This window comes from Taudactylus pleione, unplaced genomic scaffold (genome assembly GCF_031769625.1).
Source record: "Taudactylus pleione unplaced genomic scaffold, aTauple2 ptg000041l, whole genome shotgun sequence".
NCBI classification, from domain to species: domain Eukaryota; kingdom Metazoa; phylum Chordata; class Amphibia; order Anura; family Myobatrachidae; genus Taudactylus; species Taudactylus pleione.
Window position 1 is genome coordinate 72,570,109 of NW_028284443.1, and position 12,544 is coordinate 72,582,652.

Genomic DNA, 12,544 nt, shown 5'->3' on the forward strand with positions numbered 1-12,544 from the left:
AAACTTCTTAATATAACTTGGAGGATTAACCAACAAGTTTCTATAACAGTACACTGTCACAACTTATGAAACAGCACCACCTATCACTCCTCCACTCAGCCTGTAGTTGTTGCCATGCTCTAAGATTTGTACCTAAAGTATACCATATAGGCCACCTTTGTAGCCATTTCCATCCATGCCACTGTTACTATGTGCTTTTCTCATAGCACAAACAATCAGACTCTAGCATAAATAGCCCACCAAGGAATCTAGCAATTAGGGCCAATTTGTATATAGTAAAAAATATGATTTTTAAATATTTAATAAATATACAAAAAAGCATACAGTATTGGGATAATTATTTTATTATATGGGGATTTAAAGGTAAAAAATGTTACAAATATTTTAGTGTGTGCCTTACAAGATATAAAATAATTATTCCTTGTATCATGAAGAACCACATAGTTTCTGGGTAGCAGAGCATCCTTTTTCCATATTTTAAACTCCCAGAGAGTGACGTAAACGTGGGAGATGCTGAAGGCATGGCGACATAAATCATCTCCAGGCCATCCACTTCACTGGAGACTAAGGCATGTTTCAGTATACTGGTCTATTCTTCCAGGAGTCTGGGGGCATTGGTAGGTATGCTATAAAGAGATCTGTAGACAATGCCCGTGTTCCAGCTACCACCTGAAAGATACATGCTAAAATCTTCTTAAGACCCTCTCATAAGTGGAGACCAGAAAAAAAGATTGTTTAGTTTAAACCTCTATTTCTTTTCTAACACTTACATTTAGAAAACTTCATAAATGTCTTTGATAAAGTTGTATCATAATGATATTTAATGAATGTTATGTCCAACTTGCTCACCGCTGACCATAGTCATACTGAGGAGTGATCCTGCCACTGGGTGAATAGGCCAGTGCATGGCCAACATTAGTCTTGTTTGCTGTTATTTTGGTAAGAGCAAAAACCAATAGTTAGCATCAATAAGTAATTAACAGCATCAACAGTGATAGATTCTATATCATATCGGGATGTAGGCAGCATCCCGGCCTGTGGGATGCCAACGGTCAAAATACCGGCACCGGAATCTTGACAGCATCGGGATCCCGGCCCAGAATCCTGACCACCGGCATCTCGAAGGTAAGTATCGGGGGTTAGGGGAGGGTTAGGTTTAGGGTGCAGGGTTAGGGTTAGGCACTAGGGAGAAGGTGGTGGGTGTTAGGTACTAAGGGGGGAGTGTTCGGTTTAGGGTGCTGGGAGGGGGAGGTTAGGGTCAGGCACTAGGGGGGAGATTTGGGTTAGGCATCAAAAAGGAAGGGTTAGGGTAGGGACAGGGGGTGGGTTAGCAATGCATACTGACCAACAAGTGTTGGTATGTTAACCCTGTCGGATCCCGGCTTCGGGATTGTGACCGCCGTGATCCCAACTCCCGAAATTCCATACCGAACTCGTATCCCTATGATGCACATTTGTAACATTCAGCCTCAATATTAATTAAACTTTACTTTTGTTAGTTTACCCTATTCATTCCCTGATTTCTTTGCTGATATATTTAATGTGTTTTGTGAATTAAAAATTTGCATGAGTGTGATTTAAGTTTTTGCAGTTTTTGTGGCTTTCTGTGCTATATTTAGCATCATCTGCCATAATACAGAACTTTAATGGACATGCTTGTTAGAATTTATGCTTTCCAAAAATATTTTAAAGGGTCCATTAGGTAATCACCCAAAAGCCCTGTATGATATGGTTTTTCATTTTATATTTCACAAAGGCCACCACTGGCGATGGCTATTGCCGAGACATGGTCTTCTGAACTAGTAGAAATTAAAAATAAATCTTTTTTTTCTTGTAAATATAAATTAGATGGTGTTTTCTATTTTTCCTTTTTAACAGATCTGCTACTGGAAACCTAAGAATGGGCTTCCAGTGCAGTGCGCATGTGTGATCTGGCAAAGCCAGTACACACGTGCATATAAAGGGCTGGACAGCAAAGTAGTAAGGTTTTGCCAGTGAACATCACCAGTGAGTTGAGCATCATTAATTATGAACTGATTTTCTATTGATTTAGCAAGCAGCAATGGAAACATATTTCTTTCAGGCCATACGAGTATTGATAAATAGGCCTCTAATTATTGTGGGTGTTTTTGTAAAAAAAAAGAAAGCTGGAAATGTTTTTTTTGTCATCAATAGTATTAAAAAAGTATTAAAAGCATTGGAAACATACTGAAATGGTCAAAAGAGTCTGCTTCTTTAATTTTGTCTAAAATTATAATGTAACTTTCACCCTGTAATATTTAAATAAATGCTTTTTAGGATATTCATATACACAAAATACATTTGCTTTGCTTTTAATGGGATTGGGTGGCTAACAGATGCCAAAGATGGGAAACGCCATCTATTCAGAATGACAACAACCAAACTGTGTTATCTTTGGTATATCAAGTATTACCTGTTGCCTAGCCTAAGGTGCAAAAAGCCAACCATAACATACATAGCCAATCATTGCTCATTACAGTGAAAGTATCATAGAATTATAATCCAGTTCTTCAGGAAAATGTCACATGACTGAGCTTGCAAAACCAAAATACAAAGATGAATCCGGATCCAAAACCAAAAACATGGCAGTCGGCGCACATCTCTAGTCCTCATACACCAAGCCTCAAGACGTCATACGGTGTGAGATGCCCAGCGCAACTAAGCCGCGCCGAGCGGTATAGCGTAGCGACCATTTCTTTTCATTTGCATGTTGCTCACCTTCCAGATGCCACGAAACACCACTCAATCTGCACTAGAGATGCTGGGCTACAACATTAACCCCACAGGAATTAGGGGTCTCTGTACTAAGCCTTGGAGAGAGAGAAAGTGGAAGGAGATACAGTACCAACCAATCAGCTCCTAACTGTCATTTTTCAAACACATCCTGAAAAATTACAGTTAGGAGCTGATTGGTTGATGCTTTATCTCTCTGTAAGCTTTGATAAATCTACCCTACAGCATAAAATTACAACTATTATAAAACTGAAATATATAACATTGTGGTGTAATATACTAATAGACTTTTTGGTGCCCTGGGCCAGAAAGAGCATTGGCGCCTCCCCCCATCTCCAATTATCAAATAGGAACATAAGACGCATGCCCAAAAAAGAGGTGTGGCCTCATAGGGAAGGGGCATGACAAATCTGATTTGTCCCATACGATAATGAAGGGGTACCAATCCCATTTTGAAGCTCCACCTGCATCAGGATTTGTCCATCAAAGCAGCCGTGCACAAGCCTGGAGCCGGCAGTGTAGATCACCAACTGAAGGTATAGAAAGAGTGCTCTATGTACTGCATATGCACCAAGTATATCCTTGAGGAGGTGGTCAGATGGAGGGGCATACCTGTCGACTTTCAACTCCCTCCTTCCAGGGAGCTGTCAGTCTTCCATGGCGGGGGGCACGTCGCAGCAGAAAGGGGGCGTGGCGCTGTAATGATGCAGCATTGGGGGCGTGACATCGCAATCGCATCATCATGGCCCCGCCAACTCTTCACAATGCCGAGATTGATGGCACTGTGAAGCAGGGGGTGGGGTAACGATGAAGCGATTCAGCGCAAATCGCGTCACAGCCCCCCCCTGCTGGGGGGGTTTCTATTGTCACAGTTGGAGGGTCGGGCGAGTTGGCAATTGCCGGGAGGCTAGCCTGCCTTTCCGGGGGGCCAGGAGCGGCACCCAATTTTCAGGAGGCTCCCGGCCGAATCGGGAGGGTAGGCAAGTATATGGAGGGGGAGTCGGCCAGGGAGGAGATAGGGGCTTCCAGGAGATGCCGGGGATAAAAGTAGAGGAAGCTACAAATGAGAATGATTCTAAGCAAAAAACTTTACAGGCCCAAACAGCGTCCAATGCCCTGCAGTGCCCTGTGCGATGGCATATGTCCAGGGACGGATTGGCCGTAGACCTCACCGAGACTTTCCCCGGTGGACCGGACCATGTTGGGGCCACTAAAATCAATATTTTCCTGTTTTGTTTTTTTCAAGACTGGGTCCCGGCTAGCGCTGATCGGGAGACAGGCCGGCCTTAGCTCATATTCACTGAGCTGGAGAGAGGCCCCGCCTCCAATCAGTTCAGCAGCCTCTGTTCAGACGGCTGCCTGAGACTGACAGCCCGGCAGCCCCACCCCACCAGGCCACTCCGCATCACGCTGCACCGCATCGTGCCATGCCCCGCTGCACCGACACTCCACTGTCGACTCAGCATCCCAACTGTCGAGATATCATACCAATTCCATCTGCATTATATGGCAGTCACTGCAATGCTCTCTGTATTACTTGGCAGTGACTGCTATGCTCTGTTTATATGGAGGCCACAGCAATGCTTTCTGCATTATATGTCAGGCACTGTGACTCTCTATGCATTACATGGCAGTCACTGATGGTCCCTGTATTATATAGAGATCAGCGCTATACTCTCTGTATAGTATGATGGTCACTGTAATGCAGAGCTTGACAAATTTTTTAAAAATCTAGGAGCCAGCTTAAAAGTTTAGGGGGCAAATGTAATAGGGTGAAAGTTTAGAAAATGTGAGAATTTAGGAGTAAACTCTCACATTGGTCGAGTTTTATCTTCAAAATGGGAAAACATCTCGATGAAAGTTAAATTGTAAGAGTTTTTTGAGTCTAAAACAGGCGAGTTTGAATGTTCTTGGACTCTATTACATTGACAGAGTTTAAAAAGTGTGAGAGTTTACTACTAAACACTCACATTTTCTAAACTTTCACCCTATTACATTTGGCCCTAGAAGTCAGACTAGCATCCGTACCCAGAATATATGAAAACTCCTATAGAACACCACTCATGCCCCTTCAATGCTCTTCAGGCTTCCCCACATTCCATCAGACCCAACTATGGAGCCCAATTCATAGTATGCCATCAATACATGGTATGCCACAGCACAGTTCCCCCCAACATTTGGTATGCCACTCAATAGTCCCCCCCAATACATAGTATTTCACACCACACTGCCCCCAATACATAGTATGCCGCACCTCTGGGGGTCATTCAGACCCGTTCGCGAGCAAAGGACGCTCGCAAACGGGTCGATGTTGCCCCACTGCGCATGCGCACGACGGAGCGAGCTACGTCGTGCGCATGCGCGAGACCCGGATAGCGACGGGCTCTCCGTAGCTCCGGGTCTCGCACCAAAGGGGGCGTGCTGTCGATGTTGATTGACAGCACGCCCCCTTTGGTGGGCGTGCCGGGGGCGTGACTGCCAGACGGAGGCGTTCCCATGGGAACGCCTACCGTCTGAGTCCGGCCCCACTGACATCAGTAATGATGTCAGTGGGAGTGATTTTAGCTCACTCCTGGGCTTGCGGAAGCGAGACCCTACCGCAGGGTCTCGTCGCAAGCCCGATGGTCACGATGGTCAAAGACCATCGCGACCATCTTTTTGGCCGCTCGCATAAGCTGTGCGAGCGGCCAGGAGGCCGCTCCAAATTTAGTTGGGACGGCCCTGGTCAGAGCGTTCAGCTCTGAATCAGGCCCTCTGTCCATCCAGTATGCCACACCACAGTGCCTCTAAAATGTGTATGTATAACTTAAACAAATGTGTACATAGAGGCAAGGTTGCTGTCCCTGCATCTCCTGCCTGGGCTGGAATCTAATACCCATTTTCCACCAAAATCCCGGGTCTGACCCAGGATTTGGAACATGGGGCCTGATTCAGAATACTCGCAAGCAGGTCGATTGTTAGGCAGTGTGCACTGTGCGTGCGCGAGCCCCGGATCGAGTGAGAAATCACTCGTTCCGGCACTCGCATCCAAAAGGAGCGGGGCAGGGGGGGTGGCTGGCCACACGGAGGCGTTCCCGAAGGAACACCTGCCGTTTGGGGGCGGCCCCACTGACATCACGAGTGATGTCAGTCGGTGAGCTTCCGGCTCTATCAGAGCCGAAAGCTCACTGGGGCTTGCGGGAACGAGACCCTACCACAAGGGTCTCGTCGCAAGCCCGATGGTTGCGACCGTCGCGATCATCACCTGGCCGCTCGTAAAAGCTGTGGGTGGTCACCCACAGCTATGCGAGTGTCCAGGAGGCCGGATTTTTAAAAAAAGCGGCCGCCCTGATTAAGTGCGAGCGTGCGCTTTGTGCGTGCGGCTCTGAATCAGGCCCATGGTTCCATGGGTGCAGTGCCGGCGCTTGGAGATGATGTCATCACCAAGCGCTGTAAACTCCAGCTCTCCCCTGAAAGCCAGACCGGAGCGGACAATTGACCAGAGGAGGGGGTCCTTCAGGAGGTTGTGATGTCACAGCTGTAACCGGGGAGATGGGCAGGGAGAGATTACAGCCTCCCCGTATGAAGCGGGGATGGGTAAAAACCGGAAAGGTTTGGACTATACGGAGAGGCTGTAATCACTCCCTCCCCGGTGACAGTTGTCACACAGAAAGCTTCCGAATACCACCCAATCACCGTGCTGGAAACGGGTCTCACTGACTCTTTATAGGTGGGCAAGTGACTTACTTGTAGCTGGGCAGCTGCAGGAACATCGGGAGATTATGTGCATCTCATCCTGGTGAAGATGTCAGACATGGTCTATGAAGTCCTGGGAGCTGGTCTCATTCTGTTCCCACTGTTGCTGTCAAGCATGTCAGCATAAGCAGCCTGGAGATCTTCCTGAAAAAGTGTGAAAGAGCAGCCAGCAGCATTTGGTTTAAATGACAGTCACGCAGCCCTCCCTCCAACACAGCATGTCTCCATGGCTCCAGCTTGCCTGGGACACTGTACTGCTGTGATCAGGGAAAGCCCAACACTATCATCTCTGCTCAGGGACCTGGTAGCTAGCCTTACTTGTGATGGAAGAATGGAGGGCAGAGGCAGCTGGGGACATCATCAAAGTGGCGCTAAAGCTGTGAATAGAGTCTGGCCAATACTTTTGTCTGTGTTGCAGTGCATCCTGCAGGGCCCGCACAAATTTTTAAACAGATTGCCAGTGCTAACCAGAACAGCGAATAGCACCTCCAATCACAACACAGGGGTGGGTTCTCATTTGCATTACTTCCGCTAGATGCAATAGTCATACAGCATGGAGTGGACGGAGAGGAGTTTTGTTTCCTCACTGTCATCACTGACAGGCCAGGGTCTTTGTAAATCCGGTCGCCAATTGTAAAATCATTGTTACCATGGGAACCAGGATTTCTCGAGCCCTGCTGTAATGTTCTGTGATGAGTGAGACAGTGTAATACAGGTAGCAATACTTGGCCATTGAATCTGGAGACAGTGGAGCAGTCACCATTGGAAAGTGTGGAAATCCCAGAACCGTAGAAAAAATGCAGCAGTCCCGGCATCTTAATGTAATGGGACTAAAAATGTGTTTTCCCTTAATCCTACATACATTTCACTCTTTACAACGTTGAGAGCTGTATCCAAGCTAGCCAAGGCTGACTGCTATCTACAAAGAAAGGGCTTGCCAAGCTGAGTCTTTGCCCTGGGTGACAGAAATCCTAGCTTCACCCCTGCCTGGACCTCGGTATCTGGTCCGCTCCCACACCACTTGCTGTATATGGTGAGAGGGCTCCTGCTGTCAGAGTTTGGTGACTTTTCTGCTAGCTCATTGTATACTGATTACTAGAATGGTCCCTGTATTATATACCAGTCACTAGAATAGTCCCTGTTATACAGTCAGGTCCATAAATATTGGGACATTTACAGAATTTTCAGATTTAGGCCTCTATTCACCACCACAATGGTTTTGAAATGAAATAAACAAGATGTGCTTTAACTGCAGACTTTCAGATTTAATTTGAGGGTAATTACATCCAAATTGGGTGAATGGTGTAGGAATTACAACAGTTTCAATATGTGCCTCCCACTTTTTAAGGGGCCAAAAGTAATGGGACTATCAACTCAAAAGCTATTTCATGGACAGCTGTGGGCTATTTCCTCATTATTTCATTATCAATTAAGCAGGTAAAAGGTCTGGAGTTGATTCTAGGTGTGACATCTGCATTTGGAATCAGTTGCTGTCAACTCTCAGTATGAGATCCAAAGAGCTGTCACTATAAGTGAAGCAAGCCATCATTAGGCTGAAAAATCAAAACAAACCCATCAGAGAGATAGCAAAAACATTAGGTGTGCCAAATCAACTGTTTGGAACATTCTTAAAAAGAAAGAACGCACCGGAGAGCTCAGCAACACCAAAAGACCCGGAAGACCACGGAAAACAACTGTGGTGGATGACAAAATAATTATTTCCCTGGTGAAGAAAAACCCCTTCATAACAGTTGGCCAAATCAAGAACACTCTCCAGGAGGTAGATGTATATGTGTCAAAGTCAACAATCAAGAGAAGACTTCACAAGAGTGAATATAGAGGGTTCACCACAAGATGCAAACCATTGGTGAGCCACAAAAACAGGAAGACCAGATTAGAGTTTGCCAAACAACATCTAAAAAAGCCATTACAGTTCTGGAACAACATCCTATTGACAGATGACACAAAGATCAACTTGTACCAGAGTGATGGGAAGAGAAGAGATGGAAGGAACTGCTCATGATCCAAAACATACCACCTCATCAGTGAAGCATGGTGGTGGTAGTGTCATGGCGTGGGCATGTATGGCTGCCAATGGAACTGGTTCCCTTGTATTTATTGATGATGTGACTGCTGACAAAAGCAGCAGAATTAATTCAGAAGTGTTTCCGGCAATATTATATGCTCATATTCAGTCAAATGCTTCAGAACTCATTGGACAGCACTTCACAGTGCAGATGGACAATGACACGAAGCATACTGCAAAAGCAACCAAAGAGTTTTTTAAGGCTAAAAAGTGGAATGCTATGCAATGGCCAAGTCAATCCCCTGACCTGAATCCGATTGAGCATGCATTTCACTTGATGAAGACAAAACTGAAGGGAAAATGCCACAAGAACAAGCAGGAACTGAAGACATTTGCAGTAGAGGCCTGGCAGAGCATCACCAGGGATGAAACCCAGCGTCTGTTGATGTCTATAAGTTCCAGACTTCAGGCTGTAATTGTCTGCAAAGGATTTGCAACAAAGTATTAAAAAGTGAAAGTTAGATTTAGGATTGTTTAGTTTGTCCCATTACTTTTGGCCCCTTAAAAAGTGGGAGGCATATATAGAAACCGTTGTAATTCCTACACCGCTCACCTGATTTGGATGTAATTACCCTCAAATTAAATCTGAAAGTCTCCAGTTAAATCACATCTTGTTTGTTTCATTTCAAAGCCATTGTGGTGGTGAATAGAGGCCAAAATCTGAAAATTCTGTCAATGTCCCAATATTTATGGACCTGACTGTATATACCCGTTACTAGTATTATGCCTGTTTTATATATCAGCCACTAGAATTGTCCCTGCATTATACTGTATATCAGTCACTAAAATGGTCCCTGCATTCTATACCAGTCACTAGAATGTCCCCTGTATTGCATATCAGTGACTAGAATGGTCCCTGTTTTGCATATCGGTCACTAGAATAGTTATTGCATTGTATCCTCAGGAGAGTGCTTTGTGCATTTTGTAGGGGTCACTAGACTGGTCTCTGTTTTAACAGATGGGGCTTGTTGGTGTATTTGTTTATGGCAATATTTATAAAAATTAATTAAAAATAAATAAGAGAAGAAAATTAGGGAGGGGTAGAGACCAAGAGGTGAAGAGTGGGTTGAAAGGGGCAGAGAGTGGAAGGGAAGGAGTGGAAAAGTAGCTGCAGCAGTGAATTGTGGGAAAAGACCCAGATATTGCATCTTCCAGCCGGGACCACAGAGCTTGTCAGCGCTAGAGAACAGCAGCTGCAGCAAAGAGAAATCCAAATAAGACAACAGGCGGTAAGCTCAAAATACAGCTCATTGTTGAATACAATTTACCATAGATTTAAATGGGAGTCATTAAACAAAATAGAGCCGCTGAAAAGCAGTGCTATAAAGTGCTATAAAGGCATATTAAATACCAGAAGCAGCATTTACATACAGTATGTAACGAGTAAAAAAATCTCTTAAAACTCATTGATAAATGGGGCCCGAAATAACTACTCAATAACAGTACCTATTACTTCAATCTACCTACCTACAAATATTGACTGCACTCATATTGATCATCAAACTACAGCCCTGTCACACTGGCTATCCAGATGCGTAGTGTTACGTAACCAAACAGTCCTTGATGTTGTGGCAATTTGAACTTTCTGTGAATTCCTTAAAGTAAGCAACCAAGGCCGTCATTTGGAACTATTTAAAGTGCACTGTTGGGGTCCTTAAACATGTATATGCAGCATTCTATCATTGCAGTGCTGTCAAAACTCTGAAAGCAGCAATGTCTGTTGCAAGTGGTTGCTAGCAAATAAGAACAAATTGGTATCATCTCAACTATCAACAGTGTCTTCCAGGAACTGTTATTTCTCCAGATGCTTGATGCAGCTCTACACAGAACCACTTGATACTGTGACACCACAAATCGCAGGCAAACAGTCAAAGGCTCTGTCTTCCTCCAATGTACAGTCTCTTTACCAGATTGCTCAACACAAACTCAACTCTTTAGCCTTCTCCTCAGTGCAGCTATCCGGGTCTTTCACTTGCAGGCACTATAACAGGTTGTAAAGTCACTGACTCAATACTGCAATATTGTCTCAGCTTTCACACAGATCCTGCTTCCTGGGTCCTGTGGCCCACTAAGGGGGTCTCTCTCATCTCAGACGCGTACATAGCTACACAGTGGCAGAGGGTTACATGTTATTATAGGTAGGTGCTTATTTATATGACAAAATGCTTTTATTTTTTACTTAATTACAGGTAATATGCAGCCCTTTTGATGTATAAAGGACCACCCTTGAAGCCCATGACATATGTCAGGTTTGTTATCAATGATATAAGTAGAGAAACAAGACCACAGGCTCTATGTATAAAAGTAACAATGCTTTTTTAATCGGAGAAATAGGTTCTTACGATCTATAAAAAAACTGTTTTGCGTCGCCCATATTGGAATTGTAGCCCTATAACTTACAATGGAAATGAGGCACTTCCACAATTCAAAGAGCACCCAATAGTTTAACAATGCAAAACAAAAAACATAATGTCAACTGAAGATGGAGATGCCTACTGACACTGGAGAAATACTGGTAGAGACAATTCTCTACTTGCTTCCTACCACAGTGTATCATGGCCCTGGCTCCCTGTTCTGTTTATGTGCCCATGTGCTTCCCTCAGTGCATGGGCAGTGGGCAAAACATATATATTGCCACTTTCACATTTGCAAAAGATGGCAAAATAAGGAGGTCCATGTGAGGTAAAACCCTGCCTGGTGCTTCTGGGACCCTTAGTGCTGGCACCACCTGCAGTAGCAGTAGTGCCAACACTCATCTGAATAGTTGAACTTCCCCAGGGGTATAGGCGTGATGGATCGGTCTATAGTGAATAGTTATCTGCGATGAGAAAGTCTACCTGATGGACAAGACTTTCTGGAAAAAACAGCATGCTAAATCTAACTTTTGAGCAGACGAGGCTTCCATTACCGTTCACTTGGCAGGCTGCTCGAATACGGAGAGGAGAACTCACAAAACTTTCCCGCCTCTAAAAATGACCTGAGCTTACCTCTGTTCTATTATAGAAACACTGGACACTGGTCACTATTTTAGTGTTAGGGCAAATTAGCTAAAGGTTGCAAAGCTGAACCTGAAGAAACCATTTTGAGAAGCAAGTTATGCAGATTCATTTATTTGCATGCATGGAACACAGTATACTATTTTGCACATAGCACACAATACTGGGCAGATTTATCCTTCACTGATTTACAGTTGAGTTAGGAGCCCTTGAGTTCGCACATTTTAATTTCACCAATACGCCCCTGCATCGCAACATTATTTGGCCGAGGTGTAATAGCTTATTCTAGTTAATTTATCTCCAAATTCTAAATGAGTCCCTTTAAGTATCTGTGAAATGTTATCGTCATAAAATAGAATCCTGCCCTTAAACTTTTCAGGATTTCTTTATATTCATTCTCTAAGAATCTTAATGCCAGTTCTAAATAATTTTTTAATAAATTATTTTCATTGACAATATTTTTATATATTTAATTTTTCCTCTCTCTGCTTTAAATGTTTCCCTGGCAGTTATATGCTAGATGTCTACTGTATGACAATAATCTATTCTAAAATTTATGGTAATGTTAAGAAATAAATCCTAGCTCACAAAATCATTTATAAGGCACCTAATCCGTTTCATTTAAATAATCACATCTCACAAAATGTCATCTTTAAAAGCAGACTCATGTACCTAAGCAGCATGAGATCTACTGCCAGAGCCGGCCCTAACCAATTTGGTGCCCTATGCAAGATTTTGGCTGGTACCCCCTAGCAGATAATCCCACCACCAAACTTAGTGTTTATACATGGACACCAAAAATAGCACATTGGTTATGACTTCTTTTTTATTGTTAAAGAAACACAACAAAAACTGCAGGAAGATCACCCCCTAATCAGGTAATCTTCTTGACATTCAGGGAGAGTTGGCAAATACAGATGTGTCCACATACATCTATCCTCTGTGCGCTACAAGTCACGTTACACACATAACG